The sequence below is a fragment of the Bos indicus genome, chromosome 6 (genome assembly GCF_029378745.1).
Source record: "Bos indicus isolate NIAB-ARS_2022 breed Sahiwal x Tharparkar chromosome 6, NIAB-ARS_B.indTharparkar_mat_pri_1.0, whole genome shotgun sequence".
In the NCBI taxonomy this organism is placed as follows: Eukaryota; Metazoa; Chordata; class Mammalia; order Artiodactyla; family Bovidae; genus Bos; species Bos indicus.
This window is the reverse complement of record NC_091765.1, coordinates 101,898,614-101,925,324: the sequence shown is the minus strand read 5'-3', so window position 1 is coordinate 101,925,324 and position 26,711 is coordinate 101,898,614. Positions and strand designations below refer to the sequence as shown.

Here is a 26,711-nt window from a genome sequence, read left to right as displayed (position 1 = left end):
ATTTCTTGACTGTCATGTACCAAGGATTGTGCCAGGCACTGTAGTATACATTATTTAATTTGATTATCACAAAAATTCTGTGAAGCCAATGTTATTACACCCATTATGTCAATCCTTAAATTAAGAAGTAGAGAGGCTGTGTGGTCTGGGGCAACTCACACAGATAGGAAACAGGATGGCTATTTGAACAATAGATTAAAGCAAAATCTGTTGGTGAATCCAATACTCTTTTCACTATCCAGTATTTCAAATGAACTTTAAAAAGTGTTTACACTTTATTTTGTAATTAAAAAAAATGTCTTCAGCATAGATCCACAAGACATTCAGCATAGATACACAAGACGTTCATTTAATTTATAGTGTCATCATTGCTCTTTGTGAATTTAGATAATTTTCAAAATTGGATTCTTATTTCCCCCTCTCTCTCTTGAATATAGCATTTCAATAAAGGTTAAATAGCATCTTTAGGATACACAGACTTTTTTTTTTTTGGTTAATAATTTGAAAATATAGCAAGTGTAAGCTGTACATAGTTAACGCTGGTGACTATTGGTTTAAAAATATAAGACCAAAGAGATCAAATCCTGTATTATATTATTAACTCTGGTTACTATTCTTTTGATCGCTAGGATATTCTTACCATGCATTACTTTTATGTAGCCTGTTGCTCTATCTCACAGACCCAGAATTCACTCACTAATTTCGTGATTAAAAAAGTCTTCTTACATCAGTGTTTAAAAATAGGCTCTCTAATATTAGGAAATTTCATTTAGTGGTGATAGAAGATCTGTATTTATCCAAAGGATATGCTAACATTTTATCTTAAATTTGATTACAAAAATTTGGGCTTGCATTTGTGTCTTGGCCTGTGTCAATGACTGTTTGCTTTTTGAGTGCTGTGGTGGCAAGTCGGAGTCAGTGGTGAGAACAGCCTTGGTAGAAAGCTTGCCATTTATGACAACAAGGATGGACCTTGAGGGCATTACGCTCAGTGAAATAAGCCAGACAGAGAAAGACAAATACTGCGTGATAGTTTATATGTGGAGCCTGAACAAAACTGAACTTACAGAAACAGAATAGGAAAGTGATTTCCAGGGACTGGAGGCTGGGGGAAATAGGCAGAGCTGGGTAAAAGAGTATGCACTTTCAAAAATAAGGTAAATAAATTCTGAGGATCTCATGTATAACATGCTGACTGCAGCAGAGAACGCTATATTGTAGAGTTGAAATTTGCTAAGAGAGTAGATCTTAAACGTTCTCATTAAGAATAAAACAAAAATATGTTGCATTAGGTGATGGATATGATAATTAACTCAGTGGGGAGAATCTTTTCACAATGTACACATATATCAAATCTGTACATGGTACACCTTAAATATCTTACAATTTTATTTGTCAGTTATACCTCAATGAAGCTGGAATAAAAGAATAGTCCTTTTAATAAAGAGGTGAATTGCGACAGAGTTGTAAGAAGTTCATTTTCTAGGCCAGACTCGAATATAATCCATGCTGTCTCCATGCTTTTGTTGTGCTTTGGGGGCACTTCAGTAAAGCAGGGATAAGGAAAATTGAAATTCCCACAGATGTGCGTGGATGGAAGTATGGATAAACCTGAGGCTGTCTGGGAAGAATAGCTCTTTCTTTATCTCACACACCAGCTCCTGTTGGGATCTAGGGAAGCGCAATTTTCTGTTAGCATTATTATTCAAAAGACAGACGCTCTAATTAGATTTTTAAAGCTGTTGCTTAAAACTACCTGAAGAAGTTTAAGCTAGTGTGCTATTTTTTTAAAATAGAATCCCAGCACCCATAATTATTGTAAACTAAATCCAGATGTTCGAAAAAGTCTATCAGGCTACTGAAAAGCGGCATATAACTACTATTTTCCAAGCAGCAGGTATTCTGCATTTATAATCAAAGTGTGTTTAACCACAAAGGGACATAATTTGGCTAGTTATGGGTGTTCCCACTGAAAAAAAAAATCAGTGCTTTTATAAGCTTAATAAAAATTGGTTCAAGGTACATTTCCTGCCACTAAAGTCTTATAATAATGCCCTGTCCACTAGGAAAAACTTTCAGCAGACCAATATCTACTTCCTTTTGATATGAAAACAGTTGTTTACTAAATGTAAAATTGAGTCCTAGCAGGAAGAAAATTGAAATTGAGTGCAATATGTAGAATTGCTCAGTTGTGTCCAACTCTTTGCGACTCTTTGAACTGTAGACAGCCAGACTCCTCTGTCCATTTCCTCCTCCAGGGAATCTTCCTAACCCAGGGATCGAACTTGTGTCTCCCGCATTGCACACATATTCTTTACTTGCTGAGCCATCTGGGAAGCCCATAAGACAAAGAGTGAACTCGAATATAAACTATGGGTTCTGTGAATGATAATGTATTAACATTGGTTCATCAGCTGTAACAAATTTACTGCACTGATACAAGATGTTAATAATGGGGGAAACTGCATGGAGAGGGAAGCAGGGTATATGGGATTCTCTGTATTTCTCTGCACAATATTCTTATAAACCTAAAACTACTTTAAAATAATAAAGTCTGTTCATTAAGAAGAAAAAGGCATGCACAGGTAGATTCTTTCTCTTTCTTGACATTGAAAAGTCACAAAATTTACTCTTTTAAAATAAATTAGTGTTTAATTTTTTTAGATATTAAGAAGGGGTGGCAAGAATACACAGAACTGTACAAAAAGAGATCTTCATGACCCTGATAATCACAATGGTGTGATCACTCACCTAGAGCCAAACATCTTGGAACGTGAAGTCAGGTGGGCCTTAGGAAGCATCACTAGGAACAAAGCTGGTGGAGGGGATGGAATTCCAGCTGAGCTATTTCAAATCCTGAAAGATGATACTGTGAAAGTACTGCACTCAATATGCCAGCAAATTTGGAAAACTCAGCAGTGGCCACAGGACTGGAAAAGGTCAGTTTTCATTCCAATCCCAAAGAAAGGCAATGCCAAAAAAGGTTCAAACTACCACTCAACTGTACTCATTTCACATGCTAGCAAAGTAATGCTCAAGATTCTCCAAGCAAGGCTTCAACAGCATGTGAACCAAGAACTTCCGAATGTTCAAGCTGGTTTTAGAAAAGGCAGAAGAACCAGAGATCAAATTGCCAGTATCCATTGGATCATAGAAAAAGCAAGAAAATTGCAGGAAAGCATCTACTTCTTCTTCATTGACTACCCTAAAGCCTTTGACTGTGTGAATCATGACAAACTGGAAAATTCTTAAAGAGATGGGAGTACCAGAACCCCTTACCTGCCTCCAGAGAAACCTGTATGCAGGTCAAGAAGCAAGTTAGAACCAACATGGAACAATGGACTGGTTCCAAATTGGGAAAGGAGTATGTCAAGGCTGTATATTGTCACCCTGCTTATTTAACTTCTACACAGAGTACATCATGCAAAATTCTGGGCTGGATGAAGCACAAGCTGGAATCAAGATTGCAGGGAGAAATATCAGTAACTGTAGATATGCAGATGACACCACCCTTATAGCAGAAAGTGAACAGGAACTGAGGAGCCTCTTGATGAAGGTGAAAGAGGAGAGTGAAAAACCTGGCTTAAAACTCAACATTCAGAAAATGAAGATAATGGCATCCGGTCCCATCACTTCATGGCAGATAGACGGGGAAACTGGAAACAGTGGCAGACTTTACTTCTTGGGCTCCAAAATCACTGCAGATGGTGACTGCAGCCATGAAATCAAAATATGCTTACTCCTTGGAAGAAAAGCTGTGACCAACCTAGATAGCATATTAAAAAGTAGAGACATTACATTACTGACAAAGGTCTGTCTAGTCAAGGGTATGGTTTTCCCAGTGGTCATGTATGGATGTGAGAGTTGGACCATAAAGAAGGCTGAGGGTCAAATAATTGATGCTTTTAACTGTGGTGTTAGAGAAGACTTTTGAGAGTCCCTTGGACTGCAAGGAGATCCAACAAGTCCATTCTGAAGGAGATCAGCCCTGGGTGTTCTTTGGAAGGAATGATGCTGAAGCTGAAACTCTGGTACTTTGGCCACCTCATGTGAAGAGTTGACTCATTGGAAAAGACTCTGATGCTGGGAGGGATTGGGGGCAGGAGGAGAAGGGTATGGCAGAGGATGAGATGGCTGGATGGCATCACTGACTAGATGGACGTGCGTTTGAGTGAACTTCCGGAGATGGTGATGGACAGGAAGGCCTGGCGTGCCGCAATTCATGGGGTTGCAAAGAGTCAGACACGACTGAGCGACTGAACTGAACTGAACTGATTCCTTCAAGGTCCATCCATGTTGTCAAAAATGGAAATATTTCATTCTTTTTATGGCTGAATATTTTGTTGTATGTGATTATATATATATGTACACTATATATATGTGTGTGTTAGTTGTTCAATTGTGTCTGACTCTTTGAGACCCTACAGACTGTAGCCTGCCAGGCTCCTCTGTCAATGGAATTCTCTAGGCAAGAATACTGGAGTGTGTTGCCATTTCCTTCTCCAGGGGACCGTTCCAACTCAGGAATCAAACCCAGGTCTCCCGCTTTGCAGGCAGATCTTTTTACCATCTAAGCCACCAGGGAAACCCTGGGGATCTTCCCAACCTAGGGATCAAACCCAGGTCTCCTGCATTACAGTCAGACTCATACCATTTGAGCCACCAGTAAATATATGTGTGTGCATATATACACCATATCTTCTTTATACATTTATCTATCAATGGACACGTAAGTTGCTTCCATATCTTAGCTGTTGTAAATAATGCTGCAATGAATATGGGGGTGCATGTGTCTTTTCAATTTAATATTTTTGTTTCTTTCAGAAAAATACCCAGAAATGAAACTGGATCATATGAGGGACCATTAATACTTTAACACAGTATTGACCGGGAAATTTTTGCAGAAATTAACACCCATGGCATTAGTATATCTCTGGTCAATAATGTGTTACGTTCCACTGAAGATTATTATGGCCATGGTAAGCTGTTGGCCATGTGTTTCCCATCCAAGTAGAATGATAAAACATATTAATTAAAAGTTACTTTCAAAAAGTTATTTTGATATATAAATTTTGATTTAATTTTAAGAAATTTAAATAGTTGTTTTTAACCTCAGTTTTTCTCAGTGTTTTTATTATATTTTATTTAAACTTTTTATTTTGTTTTGGGGTTAATGTTAACTGATTAATAGCTGGTTAACAATGTTGTGATAGGTGAACAGCAAAGGGACTCATCCATAAACAGATATGTATCCATTCTCCCCCAAACTCCCCTCCCATCCAGGCTGCCACATAACATTGAGCAGAGTTCCATGTGCTGTACAGTAGGTCCTTGTTGGTTATCCATTTAAAATATAGCAGTGTGGACATGTCTCTCCCAAACTCCTAACAATCCCTTCCCCACACCCTTCCCCCCAGCAACCACCAGGCTTCAGCAATATGTGAACCGTGAACTTCCTGATGTTCAAGCTGGTTTTAGAAAAGGCAGAGGAACCAGAGATCAAATTGCCAACATCCACTGGATCATCGAAAAAGCAAGAGAGTTCCAGAAAAACATCTATTTCTGCTTTATTGACTATGCCAAAGCCTTTGACTGTGTGGATCACAATAAACTGTGGAAAATTCTGAAAGAGATGGGAATACTAGACCACCTGATCTGCCTCTTGAGAAATTTGTATGCAAGTCAGGAAGCGACAGTTAGAACTGGACATGGAACAACAGACTGGTTCCAAATAGGAAAAGGAGTACGTTAAGGCTGTATATGGTCACCCTGTTTATTTAACTTCTATGCAGAGTACATCATGAGAAACGCTGGACTGGAAGAAACACAAACTGGAATCAAGATTGCCGGGAGAAATATCAGTAACCTCAGATATGCAGATGACACCACCCTTATGGCAGAAAGTGAAGAGGAACTCAAAAGCCTCTTGATGAAAGTGAAAGTGGAGAGTGAAAAAGTTGGCTTAAAGCTCAACGTTCAGAAAATGAAGATCACGGCATCCGGTCCCACCACTTCATGGGAAATAGATGGGGAAACAGTGGAAACAGTGTCAAACTTTATTTTTCTGGGCTCCAAAATCACTACAGATGGTGACTGCAGCCATGAAATTAAAAGACGCTTACTCCTTGGAAGGAAAGTTATGACCAACCTAGATAGCATATTCAAAAGCAGGACATTACTTTGCCAACAAAGGTAAGTCTAGTCAAGGCTATGGTTTTTCCTGTGGTCATGTATGGATGTGAGAGTTGGACTGTGAAGAAGGCTGAGCGCCAAAGAATTGATGCTTTTGAACTGTGGTGTTGGAGAAGCCTCTTGAGAGTCCCTTGGACTGCAAGGAGATCCAACCAGTCCATTCTGAAGGAGATCAGCCCTGGGATTTCTTTGGAAGGAATGATGCTAAAGCTGAAACTCCAGTACTTTGGCCACCTCATGCGAAGTGTTGACTCATTGGAAAAGACTCTGATGCTGGGAGGGATTGGGGGTAGGAGGAGAAGGGTATGACAGAGGATGAGATGGCTGGATGGCATCACTGACTCGATGGACGTGAGTCTGAGTGAACTCCGGGAGTTGGTGATGGACAGGGAGGCCTGGCGTGCTGCGATTCATGGGGTTGCAAAGAGTCGGACACGACTGAGCGACTGATCTGATCTGATCTGATCTGAAGTCTATGAATCTATTTCTGTTTTGTAAGTAAGTTCACTTGTATCATTTCTTTGCAGGTGGGACCTTTAATTCTCATTTGAGGGTTCAAGTCCATGCTAAATTCTGGAATAGGGCAGTCAGCCTTCCCTGTTTGCCTAAGCCTGAGGGATTTCCTGGCATGTAGATTTGCTAAAACCTGGGAAGTCCCTGGCAAATGAGAACCAGTTGATCTCTCTGCTGTGGGACCAGTTTTGATAAGAGACCTTCCTTCCTTGAAAGTCGCTCACTCGTGTCTGAATCTTTGCGACCCCATGGACTACATGGTCCATGGAATTCTCCAGGCCAGAATACTAGAGGGGGTAGCCGTTCCTTTCTCCAGGGGATCTTCCCAACCCAGGGATTGAACCCACATCTCCCGTATTGCAGGCGGATTTTTAACAGCTAATCCACAAGGGAAGCCCAGAAGACCTTAGTACAGTAACTGGTTTTACTGTTAGCCCCCATGAATGTACTTGAGACTTAGATTTAGAAATTAAATTCCTACTTGGAAGTCCAATCTCACTGACTTGATTCCTTTATGTTCTCCTATCCTTGAGGTCTTTGCCATTTATTGTTCGGAAAACCAGGTATTGATCACCTTCATTTCCTTCAGTTTTAGTCCTGCGGCTGAATGATAATCCCTACAGAGGAACCTGGCAATTTAGTTCTTGCCAGACATCTCTTAAAAATCTCTTTTTAAACATCTCATTTCTTGTTTGTCAGGCAAATCTCCCTCAATTGTCTTCATCACTTCAGAGGGACTGCTCTATCTCTTAAGATCCTGGTGACCTGAGTCTAGCTGTTTCTATTTCTTGGTCTGCTCTGTTGTGCTGTCCAGTCGCTCAGTCGTGCCTGATTCTTTGCAACCCCACTGACTGCAGCATATCAGGCTGCCCTGTCTTCACCATCTTCTGGAGCTTCCTCAAATTCATGTCTGTTGAATCAGTGATGCCATCCGACCATCTCGTCCTCTGCTGTCCCCTTCTCCTCCTGCCCTCAATCTTTCCCAGCCTCGGATCTTTTCCATTGAGTCGACTCTTCTTATCAAGTGGCCAAAGTATTGGAGCTTCAGCTTTAGCATCAGTCCTTCGAATGAATATTCAAGATTGATTTGAGAGGGTGGGATGATTTGGGGTAATGGCATGGAAACATGTATAATATCATATAAGAAACGAATCGCCAGTCCAGGTTCAATACAGGAGTCTTGGGGCTGGTGCACTGGGATGACCTGGAGGGATGGTACAGGGAGGGAGGTGGGAGAGGGGTTCAGGATGGGGAACCTGTGATGGATTCATCTTGATGTGTGGCAGAACAAATACAATATTGTAAAGTAATTAGCCTCCAATTAAAATAAATTTAAATTAAAAAAAAAAGATTGATTTCTTTTAGAATTGACCGGTTGGATCTCCTTGCAGTCCAAGGGACTCTCAAGAATCTTCTTCAACACCACAGTTCGAAGGCATCAGTTCTTTGGCACTCAGCCCTTTTTATTGTCTAGCTGTCACATCCATAATGACTACTGAAAAAAACCATAGCTTTGACTGTATGGACCTTTGTTGGAAAGTAACGTCTCTATTTTTTAATATGCTCTCTAGGTTTGACATAGCTTTTTTTCCCAAGGAGATATAGCAACCCACTCCAATATTCATGTCTGGAAAATCCCATAGACCGATTGTCCTGTGGGGCTATAGTCCATGGGGTTGCAAAGAGTTGGACATGACTGAGCAACTTCACTTCACTTCAAGCATCCTTTAATTTCATGGCTTCCGTCACCATCTGCAGCAATTTTGGAGCTCAAGAAAATCAAGTTTGTCGCTGTTTCCTTTGTTTCCCCATCTACTTGCCATGAAGTGATGGGACCAGATGCCATGATCTTAGTTTTCTGAATGTTCAGTTTTAAGCCAGTTTTTTCACTCTCCCCTTTCACCTTCATCAAGAGGCTCTTTAGTTCTTCACTTTCTGCCATAAGGGTGGTGTCATCTGCATATCTGAGTTTACTGGTATTTCTCCCGGCAATCTTGATTCCAGCTTGTGCTTCATCCAGCCCAGCATTTCACATGATATACTCTGCACAGAAGTTAAATAAACAGGGTGACAATATACAGCCTTGACATACTCCTTTCCCAAGTTGGAACCAGTCCATTGTTCTATGTTTGGTTCTAACTGTTGCTTCTTGACCTGCATACAGGTTTAGCAGGAGGCAGGTAAGGTGTTCTGGTATTCCCATCTCTTTAAGAATGTTCCACAGTTGGTCGTGATCCACACAGTCAAAGGCTAGGGTAGTCAATGAAGCAGAAGTTATTCTGCAATTCTCTTGCTTTTTCTATGATCCAATGGATGTTGGCAATTTGATCTCTGGTTCCTCTGCCTTTTCTAAATCCAGCTTGAACATCTGGAAGTTTCTGGTTTACATCCTGAGCATTACTTTGAATGCTCAGATGTAATCTCAAGATTACTGAGAATCTTGAGCATTACTTTGCTACCATGTGAAATGAGCACAATTGTTTGGTAGTTTGAATATTCTTTGGCACTGCCTTTCTTTGGGATTGGAATGAAAACTGACCTTTTCCAGTCCTGTGGCCACTGCTGAGTTTCCCGAATTTGCTGGCACATTGAGTGCAGCACTTTCACAGCATCATCTTTTAGGATTTAAAATAGCTCAACTGGAATTCCATCACCTCCACTAGCTTTGTTTGTAGTGATGCTTCCTGAGGTCCCCCTGACTTTGCACTCCAAGATGTCTGGCTCTAGGTGAGTGATCACACCATCGTGGTTATCTGGGTCATTAAGATCATTTTTGTATAGATGGGTGTATTCTTGCCACCTCTTCTTAATATCTTCTGCTACTGTTAGGTCTATACTATTTCTGTCCTTTATCGAGCCCATCTTTGCATGAAATGTTCCCTTGGTATCTCTAATTTTCTTGAGGGATCTCTTGTATTTTCCATTCTGTTATTTTCCTTTATTGCTCTGCTTGGGTTTGTAAAGTCAGGACTCAGGTATAGGACCAGATTTGTAGGTTTAGGAGCTCTAACTTATTGTTCATTTAGCAGTTTTCTTCTTGGGAATTGACTTTAATTTTTTGAAAACAGCAACTTAATTTACACTGAGTGAATGCACTGATCTTAAGAGTTAGAATTTGAAGAATTTTGACAAATGCTTACATCTACATAATAACTCACACCTCTATCAAGATGTCGAATATTTTCATCACTACATAAATTTCCCTCAGCTGTGTGGCTCCCTCAATCATAGTTCTGATTTCTAATACCATAGAATATTTCTGTCTGTCCTAGAGCTTTATGTAAATGGATTTATATTCTAAACAGTCTTTTGTCTCATTTTTTTTTTAACATAGCATGTTTTTGAGATTCATTTATATTGTTGCATATTTCCATAGTTCTTTCTCAAAATGTGATATTATCTTACTGAGGACTTTAAATGAAGAGTTTTGGCTTTATCCAATAAGGAATGAAATATATTTAAGTGTTAAAAATTAGCTTGTATCAGATGATCTAATTTTAGGAAATTATTTTTTCTATGCCGTATAGAATAGACTTAAAAGAACATTTTAATCATCTAAATATTACTCAAATGAATAGGTTGAATATTAAAGCCCTAGTAAAATATACCCCAGTGCCATCTACCACTGTCATTTGTGAAATCAAGAATTAACACCTACTAGAAGAAATATTGGTTTTAACCTATTTATAGTTATCATTCTTTTTTCATTGCTGAAACAGTATGTTATTATATGAATATACCATAGTTTGCTTACCCATTCTTCCGTTGATATACTTTGAGTTGTTTCCAGTTTTTACCAATTATAAATAAAGCTGGCATAAACATTTATGTATAACTTTTTTTGATAGACAAATATTTCTATTCTCTTAGGTGACTATGAATAGAATTGTTGAGTCACACTGTAGGTATATGCTTATCTTTAAAAACCACCAAACCATTTCCCAAAGTAGTTTTACCATTTACTATTCCCACAAGTAATGTAGGAGAGTTCTGATTTCTCCATACCCTACTCAGGACTTAGTGTTGTTAGTCTTTCCAATTTTAGCCAATTTTTTTTTGTGTGAGTGTGAAATGGCCTTTATGCAATTTTAATTTGCATTTCTCTGATGACCAGTTCTGTTGAATACTTTATAGTGTACTTATTGACCATATATATATATCTTTCTTTGTCAAATGCCTGCTTAAGACTTTTGCCCATTAAACAAAATTGTTTTTATCATTGAGTTGTGGGATATTTTTTTAAAAATCTAGAAATTGTGAATATCAAGAGTATTTTCAGACATGTTTATCAAGAATATTTTCTTCTAGCCTGAGGCTGTCTATTCATTTTCTTAATGGTTATTTTGGAAGCTTTTGATTTTGATCAAGTCTATTTTTTTTTTTTTTCTCCTATTCTGGTGAGTAATTTCTGTGTCCTAAGAAATCTTTGCCTGCTCTGAGAACAGAAAGCTATTTTTTCTTCTGAAAGATACATTTTATTCTAATAGCTTTATATAGTTTGGCTTTCATGTTTCAGTGTAAATTTACCTTGAATTAAGTTTTTGTGTTTGCAGTGTGTGGTAGAAGTTGAAGTTCATTTTTTCCTCATTGATATCCAGTTATTAAGAGTTAATATCAAAACTTTGATATCAAAACTTAGAATAAAGTAAATTAAAAGTTTCAATGCCAATTATATTTTGCTATAAAGTCGTTTGGCTAGTTAATACATATTTTTCTTGAGACAAAGTTGTCTTGTAAGGTAGGTTCATTGCCAAGACTAAAAATTAATAATCAACTGCTTCTTGTTGAACTTGAAATTAGAAAAAAGCAATATCCAAAAACTTGTCCAATAGATGAAAAAGAAAACACACAAGACTTTTTTTCCCCCTTGATTCCCTCCTAAAATAAGGAAACCTGATATGGTCCCATATGGTTTTATGATGTGTTTCAGTGGATCAGTCATTGCTTGGTTTGTATCTGTTGCAAGTTGTATCTTTTCTGTTAACATATGGAAGAAGCTCCTTATTCATGTATGTATGCTAGTTCTAAAACAGTGTCAAGTGGTATAAAACTCAGTCTTACTTCGTTGCAGTACACAGAAACTCACCTCAAAGTTACTTAAGCAAAAAAGGAATTTGATTCAATTATGTAACCTGAGATGCCCAAGGGTTGAGCCTGGTTAGGCCAAATGTGTATTGAAAAATTTACTTAAGTAAAAAATATTTTTAAACAGGTAAAAAAAAATGATAATTAAAAAAAATTGTGGGAATATTCCATTATTCTGAACTCTCACTCTAGAAACCATATATTTATAGATTAATACTCTAGATTTAATAATCTATGACATTATATTTAAGCACCTATATTTAACATTTAACAAACTATTAATATATGGAGACAAAAATATACTCTGACAGTCGCAGATAGGGCAAATTACTTAAATAAAATTGAGATATCTGCTCCAAATAGTAATAATGCAATTTGTATCCATTTTCTAAAGAATTACCCAATTAAAAAAAAAAAAGAATCTAGATTTGGTAACTCAAATTATCAGTATTTTCTTTCTAAATTCAAGCTGCAATCTCAGAATTAGTTTGCTGACTTTGGTTTAGTTGGTATTTATGTAGGATTTCTCTGAAAGATAAGGAAACAGACAAGAGGGATTATGACATTTCAAATGACCTCTGGGGTCCAGGTGGGACCCAGACGCTCACTTGGCCTCCGAGGTTATTACCATCCTTGTTTGCTTTGACACTTAGAGGCACGACATGCCTTTGTGCTGTTTGCAAAAAGCTGGGCGAGTTGAAAAGCATAGATTGAGTACATTTCCAATGGTGTTTGGGTCTGCAAGCATTTGTTTTCTGAGCGCTGCCGAGTGCTGGGCCAGGGCTGCGTGGAGAGAGCTGTTTCCGTTGCGCAGACTGGCTGCCTGATGTCCTAGGTGCTGATAGCGGCCGCCGACGAACCCTGCTCCTTTCCATTTCGCCAGGTCCTCATTTAATCGGAAAACACGGTAGCTGCAGACGCACAGAGACTTTTTCCTCTTCTCCTTTCCCCCCTCTCCCCCCTCCCTAGACCTCTCTGGGGTTTGACGTCACGTGTGCTCCTTTTGGTTGCCATAGCAACCCCATTCCCCAAGCCCTCTGTCCGTCTCCTCTGGTCGGTTCCACAATGGTACAGGCAGCATCGCGCTGCACAATGGTTTCTAGGCAGTGAAAGAGGGTGATTCAGCAAGCCACTCTTCGTCTTCTTCTTTTTTTTAAACCTCCCCTTCTCTTTTTATTTTTATGGGGGTGGTTGGTGCTTGTTCTGTACTTACCATTTTTCTTTCCTTTTTCGTTTTTACAGTATTCCATTTTTCTCCTCACCCCTCAATTCCTAGGGGCTTGAATGACTTTACGCTTGGGTTTTCTTGGCAATCACCTGTCCATCATTAATTTTAAACAATTTCCCCACCTCCAAACAATCTATTCCTTATTACAGTTCGGAATGTGGTTAATGAGAGACAAGTAGGGAGGATTTCTGGGGCAAACACTGCTGGATCAGGATCGTAGTTCTCAAGCACGGAATGGTAGGTGGCTCTTTGCTCATTCTGGGTTCTAACCGGTTTTTTGGAGGGTGGTGTTATGTCTATTGATTGCTCCTGGTGGGGCGGGAGAGTGAGCATGGGAGAGGGGGGCAGAGATGGGGTGGATAGGAGATTAATGAAGTGAACTACCTCTGAGGCAAGAAGCCACCAGCTTTTCCTTCTGTGCGGAGCATCTCTCCCAGGACTTGGGCGTGTTGAAACCTTTCTGTTTGGAGTGAGGGTTGGCAGAGGGTGGGAGGGAGCATTTTTATTGTGACCAGGGGTTTTTTAGACCATTGCAGATCTGCAAAAAGGAAGAGAAAATTAGAGAGAGAGCGAAACAGCTGTGCTTGTTAGAAGTGCTTGCCTTAGTCCCATATTTAAGAAATGCTGTGGGCTCCGTAAAACATTAAAATCACATCTTTAAGTTATGCATTTATGTTTACTTCATGAGATTTTGTGCTTAGAGAGATATTTGGGGGCATATTTACATATTTTAGTTAGGGAACGGTATTTTTTTTTTTTATATTGTAGTTGCAAAACTAACAGCATTACTCTTGCAGAGAGACCCAAGGCTAAATCTGAGCTGGAGAGGGGAACATAGAATGGGAAGTAGGGGTGGGGGGTGGTCAGGTTAAAGGTAAGAGGAAACATTGGCACTGCAGTCGTACAGGTAAAGGGTCCCTTTAAGAAAGTGAGCTAGTCCACAGCAGGCAGCATTTTTTTCTTTATGGCATGGTTCCCAGGTGCTCTGTACTGGGATACCGTGTCCCCTAGAAATGTCAGAGCCCATTTGGGAGAAAAAGGTCTATCATCAGAGAGGACCAGGGCAATATATTTAGCGGAATTGATGTCTTTGTGCCTGCAGCAAAATAAATGTGATTTATTGGAAGATCTTCAAGTAAATCAAGACTAGAGCCATTTCAAGAAAATTATGGGCCTATTTCTCCCTCCCCTCCTCCTCTCATTTAAATCTAGAGACCAAGTCTCTGCTTTTACCCCCTTAAATGCATACATTCCTAGGGTACTGCAATTTAACCACAGCACAAGAACAGCTTATCCCGTGGCAGCTGGCGCTGAGGCAGTCACAAGGTTGTTTACATGGGCTGTCTTTGCTGCAGAGCTCCACAGTGTCTGCACAGCCGCCCTCCCTGCCTTGATGTGTTGACAGTAACTTTTATGAACAGACCCGACAGAGGCAGGCTAAGTCCTATGGGACAGGCCACAGTTTAGACGGAAGGAAATTGGGTCTAAGTGCACCAGGCATTGGCAGTCCGAGGTCTGATTTCTTCCTCTGCCCCTCGTCTGCCAGTTGTCAGACCCCGGAAGGTCTCAGAACGCTGATGCATGTGTTAAAATGGTTGCAGGAAGGCCCGTGACTCTGAGAGAGGCTTCTGTAAATTTTCTGCCTTAGGTGAGTGTTTCTGTTGTACATCTAGACAGGGATGCTCACGTTTATGGATGAGGTTGCCAGCTTCCGACTCCACTTTGGAGCCATCGGATTATAGGGGTCAGACACTTCGGATGTAGTAGTTTTGCCATCTCTGGGTATGTATTCCTTCCACTACCTTGATCTCATTCTTCGAATTGACACAAAGTACTAAGTTAGCTTATTTGATCACACAAAGCACACTGGGTTTTCTCGCCCTGACAACGGAACTGGAAAAGCCAATGACAAAGGTGGTATGACCTTAGATATTAAAAGAGTCTTCTTGCTTCCTCATTTGCGCATCACTCCCTCTCGTTGTTGCAAGGTGTCTTTAATCCGACAGTCTCCTGGTGTTATAAAATCTTCACAGTGTGGGTGAAAAGACTCTTGATGATGAGACAGTAAGAAATGATACGACCAGTGGGAAAGACCAGGTGCTGCCTCCAGCTTCCTGCTTGTCTGCCCCAGAGCAGCATCTGCTGTGGGGAGGAGCGTGTTTGCCATGCTAGAAGGCGATGTTCACGAACAGATCCCAGAGGGGCCAAGTGTGTTTTTGCTGTCATTGTCTGGTATGTCTGCAGCTATTAGTGTTTAATGGTTTCATAGTGTGTGGTCAATATTTTTCACGGCTGAAATGAACTGAGAATGGATGGTGGATGCCCTAAAATATGTGTATATTTTAAAATTACAGGAAAATTCATAGGATTTCCCTTGTTAGTATATCCTATAGGAATATCATAAGCAAAAGGAATCTGCCTGATTTTTAAGAAATGTGATAAAGCCTCCCATATTTAAAGGGAGGGCTTTTTGTTTGTTTGTTTGTGTGTGTGTGTGTGACTTTATGTAAGTGAATCTTAGTGTAACAGTCTTTGAATACAGATGATAAGGGAAAGAAGGCAAATTGGGTTTCTCTTGTTAAGCACGAGGGCAGATGCTCTCCCTTCCTGATCTAGTTCTGGCTGCAGGTCCTATTTGTAGCTATAAGACTTTACATGGGATTGGTGTGCTCAAATAAAATGATTGTTTAGTTGCTAGTGAGAATAATGAACTCAAAGCAAGAGAGACTTGCTTCACTTAGAATAAGAAGTGATAAATTGACATTTTAAATTCTTTCTCCATTGCCCCTGTTTTGTCTTGTAGTCTCCTTTATGTTTTTGGTTGGACATTGCAACACTTATGCAAAAAAGAGGCACAAAGTGTCCAAGGATGACACAAAAGTGGTATCGTGCCTTATTTGCTATAGGCTGAGGGCTTCCTTCCTACCATACTTGCATCTCTTACAGCTTCTTCCGAGCACTAAGGACTTGTGGGAAAAGTTGGGCACATAGACTAAAGGGGGAGATGCTTATTGATAAAGAACAGAATCCATTTGCTTCTTTAGCATATGAGAGATATTTATTGCATTGCATAAGTCTGAAATGAGACACTGCTGCTGATTCAGATACAAGATCATGCTGCAAATTGATTGAAAATTTAATTTGGATCTGGAGCCTGGATTTTCAGAAATGTACCTATCTGTACATATTTTCATAGCAGGCTTGTAAGGGTTTTGACTAAAGATATCTTAGTTTGAGTACATTTTATCCTTATAAGAGAATCAAGGCAAAGAGGAAAAAGTGGAAAGCCTGTATGTTTCAGGTTCTGTTTCCCCCCACTATTGAATGAAAAAGAACTCCATTTCTTAATTGTGAATCTTGGTAGAAACTCTAAATGGAGACTTCAGGTGATCTTTGAAAATTCTTAAATTGAGAGAAACATTTTTTTAGTTTAAAAAGTGGACTGCGAGTTTCTAATTATTTTTGATAAAGGATTTTCTAGTTGAATTGACATTTTAGATTTATAACAAGCCTTTCTCACTGGTCTTGTCCCTGGTGACTGTGAGATGTGAAACTCATAGGCTTGTAGAACTAATGCTCCTGGAATGGAAATTAAATTTTCAGTGGAGAAAGAAAGAACTGAAGTTTCCTTAGAAGCATTCCTAACCCATGGCTGCTCTAAAACCTCGCATGGCACACAGGTATAAAATGAAATTCTCCTCCAGGGCAATTAGGCATTTGCAGAGTGGCCTGCAGAATAACAAACAAGACTTCTGCTACGTGTGTGTGTGTGTGTGTAAGCAGGAAAACACACACATAACCCAGTACTGACTTGTCTTCATGGATGTAAAACCGCCTCCTGGGTTTTGGATGTTAACCTGCCTGGGTGCTCCATGTACTTCGTGAAAACGAGTTTCTTAAAGTAATCATCCTCTTCTCATACATTGGAAATAGGATCTGAAAGCCTGGATAGAGAAGTCAGGCCGGTGTGTCTGTTATTGGGCAATGTTCATTCAGCGTCTGTGCTTCCTCTGTCATAGCACTTATCCTGCAGCACAGTAATTGCCTCTTCCTGGGCTTCATGTATTCACTACTCAATTATAATCTCTGTCAGGCACTGACTGTGTCTGCCTGGTGCATAGTAGGGGCACGATCAATATTCCATGAATGAAGGTATCCCATGCACAGAGTTATCTAAGTACTGTGGGTGATAGAGTTTGGGAAACTGTAACACAGCTTCTGGGCTTCCCTGGTGGCTCAGATGGTAAAGCATCTGCCTGCCATGCAGGAGACCTGGGTTTGATCCCTGGGTCAGGCAGATCCCTTGGAGAAGGGAATGGTTACCCACTCCAATATTTTCCCTTGGGAGATCCCATGGACAGGGGAGTTCATGGACTCTCAAAGAGTCAGACATGACTGAGCAACTAACACACACACATACAACACAGCTTCTGCCATTAGGGAGCTTATAGTCATTTAGGGAGATGAGGTTAAATAACAAACGTGGTATATGATCAAATGTCCCTATTCAACAAATGCAATAGGGATTCACAGTAGAAAGAAATTCACCCCTTCTGAAACGGTGGTAGGCCACGTTGGGATGGGGAGGGCAGGAAGATGTGGTGGGGGAGAAGTCCAACAACAGTTGAAAGTACTTGGCCTGGAAGGGAACTCTTGCTTGGAACAGCTGTGTGTGTGCTCAGTCATGTCTGACTTTTTGCAACCCCATGGACTGGAGTCCGCCAGGCTCCAGTCCATGGGATTTTCCAGGCAAGAATACTGGAATGCTGGAATGCATTGCCATTTCCTCCTCCAGGGGTTCTTCCTGATCCAGGGACTTAACCTGCATCTCCTACATTGGCAGGTGGGTTCCTTACCACTGAGCCACCAGGGAAGCCCTAGAACATAGAAAACTGGCACAGTCCTGGAGATTTTTTTTTCCATTATAATGTCAAAAAGTAACAGTAACAGACTGAAGTTACAAACCTACTTTTGTAACTGGATCAGATAATGGAAAAATATACATACAGGTCTCTTTCTAGCTTTACACCAACTTCAGTTTTTAACATTTTAACTTATTTTTTGCCTTCTTTATTAAATAATTTTTGTTCGAGTATGGTTGCTCAAATTCAGTTTAGTTTCATTTTATTTCACATAGTTCAAAACTTTTTCAACTTTTCCTTTATCGATGACTCTGTAATTCATTTTTCCATGTGAACCCATTGTTCTTGTATGAGGAGCAGACTGTGCAAACATGTAACAAGGAGCTCATGGTTGAAGCCGAATAGGGTGCCTCCTATCACAAACTCAAATCCATGTCATCCAAGGTAACAATTACTAATTGGGCTTATGTTCAGATGTTAAAATATCCAGCTACTCTGGTGATGGCCACACCAAAGTTCTAGTGTTTGATAAATTTGAACAGAGCGAACTACCTTGAGATTTTACTCCTTTCCCTTGTGTGCTCACTACCCATCCCCCAACGTCTTTGTTAGTCTTTTGACTTTTCTAAATGCAGGTGAAATCCCCACTGAAATGGTAAAATCAAACTTGATTGTGTTTTTGCTTTGATTTTAGGCTAGCGTGAGAAACACCAACGGCAACACCATCTCAGATCTCTGTTATGGCGACTCAGGCAAGAAGCTGTTGAATTAGACCCATTTCCTGTAGATGAGAAACCATACAAGCAGTGGTGAGTTGCAAACTTAAACACATTCCTTAGCAGGAAACATGTGATCTACATAACCAGTTTAAATATTGCATATGATTTAGTGTGTGGATCTGAAGAAATACTGCTCCCAAATCATGTCAACTAAAGAGGTGAAAATCAGTGTTTAACTGATGGTGTGGTGCTATTAATACCACGTGAAGGAGCTTGAGGCCTTTAGGGGCATAAGTGCGTCATCCAGCACCATAATGCTTCCGCCCTGGATGGTACTAGTCTAAGTGAGATGATCGCAGTGAGCAATTTCCTGGGGCTGCGTAACAGTTGGGTATGTACATAACAGTATTTTTCGGTGGCATTTATTATCTGCAACATAATTCTACATTTTACTGCTTCATCTTCTCTAGGAGAATACTGGTTCTGATTTAAATTCTAACACTTAATTCCTTTCAGGAACATATATGCTCGTATATGGGGCTTCCCAGGTGGTGTTAGTGGTAAAGAACCCCCTGCTAATGCAGGAGGTACGAGAGATGCTGAAGACACAGGAGACGCTGGTTCGATCTCTGGGTCGGGATGATCCCCTGGAGGAGGCCATAGCAACCCACTCCAGTATTCTTGCCTGGAGAATCCCATGGACAGAGGAGCCTGGTGGGCTACAGTCCATATAGGGTTGCAAAGAGTCAGACACGACTGAAGTGACTTAGCCCACACACAGCATGCGTGTACATATATATGTGTATATAAGATATATGTGATATATATTAACATAACATTTAGATCTTTAGACATAAGGGAAGAGAAACCACATCATAGTTTTATAAAACTCGATTTGTGGACATTTTAGCCTACAAATTCTTTGCTTAATAAAGACAGTATTAAAAATAGATCCAGCTGCTTTGTTATTTGGAATCATTTTAAAATCTTATTATTTTATAAAAATATCAGCTCACATAGGCAAAATATATTTTTTAATACTTGATGCTTCATAGTTGCCAATGTCAATAATCAATAGACTCCAGTGGAGATGAACCAGGTATAATCTGTCAAACAACATCTCTGAGAAATAGATTATGACAGTGATGCTTGTAAGACTCCAAAAGAAGCTGTTTGAACGAGTGATCGATATCTCTCTTTCATTTGTTTATTGGCTTATATAACTCTGGGTTTATAGGCTGCGCTATGAATCAATGCATAAACCATAACTGTGGAGGATTGATGAAATTAACCTTGTACTTATTTCACATCATGATTCTTATTACAGTCTGATTATGATTACATTGAGGAAGCAGATATAATAGTCATCACTATGCTGTACTTAATCAATATGTGTTAAATGATTGTTATGACTGAGAAAATACGTAATTGCCAGTAATCAACCATTTTGATTTCAAACAAGGGTGATTTTTTTTTTATGGCTGAACTTAATCTTTTGAGTTATGGGTCACTCCCAGTGATGTCAAAAATATATATTGCCCCCTCTTAAACATGTATTCATTAAGCAAACATTTACTGAGAATCTGTGGTGTAGATATCATCCTTTGCACTTGGGACAGATGAAGAAGACAGCACCTGCTTTAAAGGAGCCGTGTTTAAAGTATGCGACACTTACGATAAAGTATGTCATTAAAACAGGGAGCGATTTCTAAAGAGTGGGGTACTTATCCACCGCTGTTAAATGGGTAGCCATCTAGTGCTGAAGGAAGTGCCGCCGAGGAGAGTCTAAGACAGATGGGATGGGGGCCTGGAAGGGAAGGCTTCCCAGAGGGAGCGAGATTTTAGCTGGATGTTAAGGACAGTAAGAGGTTAGCTAGAAGAAGGGGAACAGTGAGAACGTTTTTCAAGGGCCTAGAGACTTGAGGGAGCATGATTGATGGGGGAGCGAGATGTCATTTACTGCGCTGGGGCATAAATGGGGGTGGGAAAGATAAAGCTGAAGAAAGGTACAGGGGATATAACATGGAAGAGTTTTTAAGACAAAGTTAAGGAGTTTGTATTTTATTCCACAATAAAGAACCTCTGAAAGATTTTAAGTAGAATAATGCTATGAAACTTATTTTTTAGAAAATACCATGTACTCTAGATCCCATGGACGGAGGAGCCTGGAAGGCTGCAGTCCATGGGGTTGCTGAGGGTCGGACACGACTGAGCGACTTCACTTTCACTTTTCAGTGTCATGCATTGAAGAAGGAAATGGCAAGCCACTCCAGTGTTCTTGCCTGGAGAATCCAAGGGACAGGGGAGCCTGGTGGGCTGCTGTCTATGGGGTTGCACAGAGTCGTACACAACTGAAGCGACGTAGCAGCAGCAGAAAAGTACATAAAACAAATTCAGTTAAAGAATAATTACAGAGCAAACCTTGTATGACCACCAAGTAGACTCCCAGTAAGCCCTCTGTGCTCCTCTAAGACCACATGCTTTCCCTTCCCCGCTAGAGGTACCCACTACTCTGCCTCTTGTCACTTCTTCCCTTGCCTTTCTTTGTAGGTTTTCAATCTTGTAATCGTGGTGAAAGAAAGTGACAGTTGCTCAGTCATGTCTGACCCTTTCCGACCCCATGGACTATAGCCCATCAGGTTCCTCTTTCCATGGAATTCTTTGGGCAAGAATGCTGGCATGGGTTGCCATTCCCTTCTCAAGGGTATCTTCCTGACCCAGGCATTGAACCTGGTCTCCTGTATTGCAGGCAGATTCTTTACTGTTTGAGCCACCAGGGAAGCCATGGTAGTATATATATATTCTTAATCACTTGATTTTGTGAAACCCTCTAGTGAAAGTGAAAGTTGCTCAGTCGTGTCCTACTCTTGTGACCCAATGGACCATGGAATTCTCCAGGCCAAAATACTGGAGTGGGTAGCCTTTCACTTCTCCAGGGGATCTCCCCAACCCAGGGATCAAACCTAGGTCTCCCACATTGCAGGTGGATTCTTTACTAGCTGAGCCACCAGGGAAGCCCAAGAATACTGGAGTGGGTAGCCTATCCCTTCTCCAGCAGATCTTCCCAACCCAGGAATTGAACTGTGGTCTCCTGCATTATAGGTGGATTCTTTACCAACTGAGCTATCAGGGAAGCCTGTGAAACACTGCAAGGCTCATGTTAATGTATGTAGTTTATTCAAGTAACTTATGTGGTATTTTACTCTATGAATACATCAAAATTTACTTATCCATCTCACCACTGATAGACATTTGGATCGTTTCTACATTACGTATGTGTGTCTGTGTATGTATGTTGTTGTTGTTCAGTCATTAAGTCGTGTCCAACTATTTGCGACCCTATGAACTGCAGCACGCCAGGCTTCCCTGTCCTGCACTATCTCCTGGAGTTTGCTCAGATTCATGTCCATTGTGTCTGTGATGCTATCTAACCATCTCATCCTCTGTCATTTTCTTCTCCTTTTGCCTTCAAACTTTCCCAGCAACAGGGTCTTTCCCAATGAGTCAGCTCTTTGCATCAGGTGGCCAAAATATTGGAGATTCAGCTTCAGTATCAGTCCTTCAGTGAACGTTCAGGGTTGATTTCCTTCTGTCAATCCAAAAGGAAATCAACCCTAATTATTAACCTGAGTTATTTATATATAAATGTACTAAGTAAATTTTAATAAATACATATATTTATATATGATAACATTAAGTATACATATGCTACTTTTTATGCACATATTGTTGCTCATAGATTCTAGAGTACATGCGTAAGAACTTCTGTAGGATACATATCAAGGAAAGGAACTCTTGAGTTTTGGGGTATGTGCACATTAAGTTTTTCTGCTGCCGCTGCTGCTGCTAAGTCGCTTCAGTCGTGTCCAACTCTGTGCGACCCCATAGATGGCAGCCCACCAGGCTCTGCTGTCCCTGGGATTCTCCAGGCAAGAACACTGGAGTGGGTTGCCATTTCCTTCTCCAATGCATGAAAGTGAAAAGTGAAAGTGAAGTCGCTCAGTCGTGTCTGACTCTTAGCGACCCCATGGACTGCAGCCTACCAGGCTCCTCTGTCCATGGGATTTTCCAGGCAAGAGTACTGGAGTGGGTTGCCATTGCCTTCTCCAAGTTTTTCTAAATAATGCCAAATATTTTCCTCAATCAATTGCATGAATTTATGTTCCTATCAGCAGTATATAAGAAGCTCTATATCCTCACCAACTCTTTATTTTTAAGTTCTCAAAATTTGCTGATCAGGTGGATGCATAATTGTACTCATGGAAGTAGTAGTTTGCATTTGCTGACTACTAAGGAAGAAGAATTTTTTTAATTTTTATTGGCCATTTGATCTTCTGTTGTGAAGTGCCTGCTAAAGTCTTTATGCGACTAGTCTTTCAGAATGACAACTAGCACTTATGGAGTTCTTGCTGTGTAATAAGCACTGTGCTAAGCGCTTTACAAACATTTAATCCTCATGTCATCCCTATGATTTATAGATAAGGAAACTCAAGTTTAGAGAGGTTAAATAACTTGCTAGCAATCACATAACTAAGAAGCAGAGGATTTAGCATGTAAGCCCAGGTCTTTCTGACTCCAGAGTTCTTCAGTTTCTTTTTTTTAAATTTATTTATTTTTGGTTGTTCTGAATCTTCATTGCCGCAAGTTGCTTCATTTTCTCCCGTTGTGGTGAGTGGGGGCTACTCTTACGTGGGCTTCTCACTGGAGTTGTCTTCTCTTGTTGTGCAGAACAGGCTCTAAGTGCTCGGGCTTCAGTAGTGGGCCCAGTAGTTAAGGCTTGTGGGCTCGAGGGTGAGGGCTCGGCAGTTGTGGTACATGGGCTTAGCTCCTCCATGCATGTGGGGTTTTCCTGGATCAGGGATTCAACCCATGTCTTCTGCATGGCAGGCGGATTCTTTACCACTGTGCTACCAAGCAGTTTCTTGAATCATGTTTGAAAGGGGTTTAGATTAGAGCCAGGGGACTTATCAGCTACTATTGCAGGAGCTCAGCTAAAAAATAATAAGGGCATAAACAAAAGAATCATCAGTAGGACACAAGTGCAAATTAATTGGACCCAGTAATGAATGTCATGGGTGAAGAAGAGGGAGGATTTTAAAGTCTCAAATTTTCAGACCTGGTGGCTAGGTAGCTTCAAAGTTAGTAATACAATGTATATTTAAATATATTCTAGGTCTTGTGGTAGGCTTTAAGAATATATTTTATGGTTGCACTATTCAATGAGAGATGAATTTAATTCATAGGATTATAAAGTTTAGGGTTTAAAGAGACCACAGTGTTGACTTGGGTCAACTCTTTACTGTTTTAAAATGTGAAACCTAGTGTGAAAAGAAGTGTCTTGGTCGAGATCACATGTTACTGTCAGATTAAGAAGAGATACTTGGATGACAGAGAATGCAAAGAAATAACAACTTTTTAAATTTTTTAAAAATTAATAAGTTAAAATAAATTGACCTACTTTATCTCCTAAACATGTCTCACATCAGTTCCCTTTGAAATAAATCTATTGCTAACAGCACAAATTAGGCCCTCGTCATCACTGTGAGCAGTTTTATCTAAAGTAGGCTAGCATATTATCTTCTTGCTCATGATTCTACCAATGAAACCTCCAGATTCGATGTGCAGTTTTTACTGTGTAACCGCCCAGCTTACTTAGATATGCTCCATTGCCTATGTAATAAATTCCCCTCTACTTAAAATATACCATACTCCCATCTACCTCCAGTTTAGCAATGAATATCTCTCCAGTTACCTGGGGACCCCAATGTGCTTCAGTTTCATCACACACTCAAGTGTTTCTTCTGTAATTTACTTCGTATTGTCTCTTCCGCCTGTATTCACCCTCTCCACCCTTTACTTAGTCATTGGCCATTTTTTAAGACCTTTGCAATTCAAAGAATGATCCGGGGATCAACAGCTCAAATGCTGTCTGGGGCTTGATTAGAATCGCAGCATCTCAAGTCTCTCCTACATCTACTGATTCAGAATTTTTCCCACAAGATTCTCAGGTGATTTTGTGTTCAAGAGGCGCTGCTTAGACTTACATTAGACTTCATCAGATGTTATCTCCTTCCAGAAACCCTTCCTGAATCCTTCCATAAGGCTGAGGTGTTCTCACCTCAGCCTATGCATGTCTGTCTCACCGCATTTTATTGTTCAGTTGCTCAGTCACATGCACCTGTTTGTGACCCCATGAACAGCATCATGCCAGGCTTCCCTGCCCTTCACTGTCTCCCAGAGTTTGCTCAAACTCATGTCCATTGAGTTGGTGATGCCATCCAACCATCTCATCCTCCTGCCTTCAGTCTTCCCCAGCATCAGGGTCTTTTCCAATGAGTTGGCTCTTCCCATCAGGTGGCCAAAGTATTGGAGCTTCTCGCTGCATTACTATAGTGTTTTATTAACTGTTTAATGTCTATCTCTCCACCTTAGCCTGTGAGTAATTTGAGCCAGATCTAATTATCTTTGACTTGTCTATGCCTAGCACAGTGCCTGATACTTGTTAGTACTGCATGAATATATGTTGGCTGGCTGATAAAACAAAGAAGGCTGTTAGGCTGCTTTCCAGATTGTACAATTTCCAAATTGTATCCAGAGGTACAATTTTTGATGCATTTTTTGGTAGTCTAGTTATTTTTCTACAAAGTCCCTTGGGCTATGTTTTTTCTCCTTGTTATTTTCTTTCTCCTTCCTCTGTTTCTTTTTCTTTCTTTTTTTCTACTTATATATCTTTCCATATCCATATATATATATATATATATATATGTATATATATATAGAGAGAGAGCTTCTCTTCCCAGGTGGCTCAGTGATAAAGAATCTGCCTGCAATGCAGGTGATGCAGGAGACGCTGTGTTGATCCCTGGATTGGGAAGGTCCCCTAGAGGAGGGCATGGCAACCCACTCCAGTGTTTTTGCCTGGTGAACCCCATGGACAGAGGAGCCTGGAAGGCTGCAATCTACACGGTTGCAAGGAGTCATATACAACCGAAGCTACTGAGCATGCGTGCACCATGTATGTATATTTCTCTCTGACTTTGTGTCTTGATTTAAGGAGCCAGAATGTCCTCTGGCTCTCAGTTCTCATGTTTCTGACCCTGATATAATATGTGAGATTCCCACTTACCCCTTTGGTTGAAGACTGTTCCTATTACAATAGAAATCTTATGAGAATTCCCTGGTGGTCCAGCGGTTAGGACTTGGTGTTTTCACTGCTGGGGTCTGGAGAACTGGTTGGAGAACTAAGATCCCACAAGCTATGCTGTGAGGCCCCCCAATATTATGAGGTAAAGTGATTGGAGAACTAACCTGATAGACTAACTTCATGGATTTTGAATATAGATAATATCCATGGTTGGTTAAATGTCTTACTGCATTAACATAGGAGACTAAGGAAATGGAATATGTAGGAAAAGTTGTTACATGGAGAGGGAATTAAGAGTGGTCTGAAAGAAAGTGCTTTTAAGGGGTTTAGCAGATTATTTAAAATTTTTCATTATATTATTTCTGGAAAAGGAAGAGAACTTGATGTTAGAATCTCACTGCAGCTTTGTCATGAATTAATACCTGTTGGGTCAAGTCTTAATCTAGTTGAGTTTCAATTGTGTATGAGGGAGTTGTGATAGATGATGTTTCTTTTTATGACTATAAAAATTATATGGATTTAATTGTACAGATTGAATTAAAGCATAGATTAATGCCCTGAAGGCCAGGCCAAGTGGAGTACCTTGGTGAGGGTGGCCTTGGTCGGTGAAGGGACTTCATAGGGATGACAAGCAGCGTCATGGGCAGCTGAAGGGGAAGAATAGGCTAGATAGAGATTTAGAGGATCTTGAAGATAGACACCTATGCCCAGTTTTGCTTTGACCCGCCCCCTTTTATTATCTTTGGCTTAATTCTACCCATTCTCACTCTAAATCTAGGGATAAAGTATTTTAACTATAGCAAGTCACCTCTAATTATTGAGATTTTATTATCCATAAGGAAGATAACTTATGCATACACAACCAAATTGACTGCATCTGTTTTCCTAATTTGTGTCTTTCTTTATCTTAAAATTATCCTCTTATATTGAAGGATTAGTGTGTGTAAATGTTTGTTCATTTATTTATG

The 26,711-nt window shown here is 40.1% G+C and overlaps 1 protein-coding gene across 12 annotated transcripts in view; it reads left to right on the top strand.

Annotated features, from left to right (window-relative positions):
• The window catches only part of MAPK10 (mitogen-activated protein kinase 10), a 623,107-nt gene that overhangs the window by 239,107 nt on the left and 357,289 nt on the right, over positions 1-26,711 (top strand). For 3 of the 12 annotated variants that reach the window (XM_019963054.2, XM_070791728.1, XM_070791727.1), the window contains exons 1-2: positions 12,818-13,255; positions 18,575-18,689. The gene's annotated coding sequence lies outside the window, so the exon portion shown is untranslated. Of the gene's footprint in view, positions 1-12,814; positions 13,256-15,127; positions 15,251-18,574; positions 18,690-26,711 lie in introns of those variants that run through there. The other 9 variants (XM_019963056.2, XM_070791734.1, XM_070791735.1 and 6 more) reach the window with 5 other exon arrangements.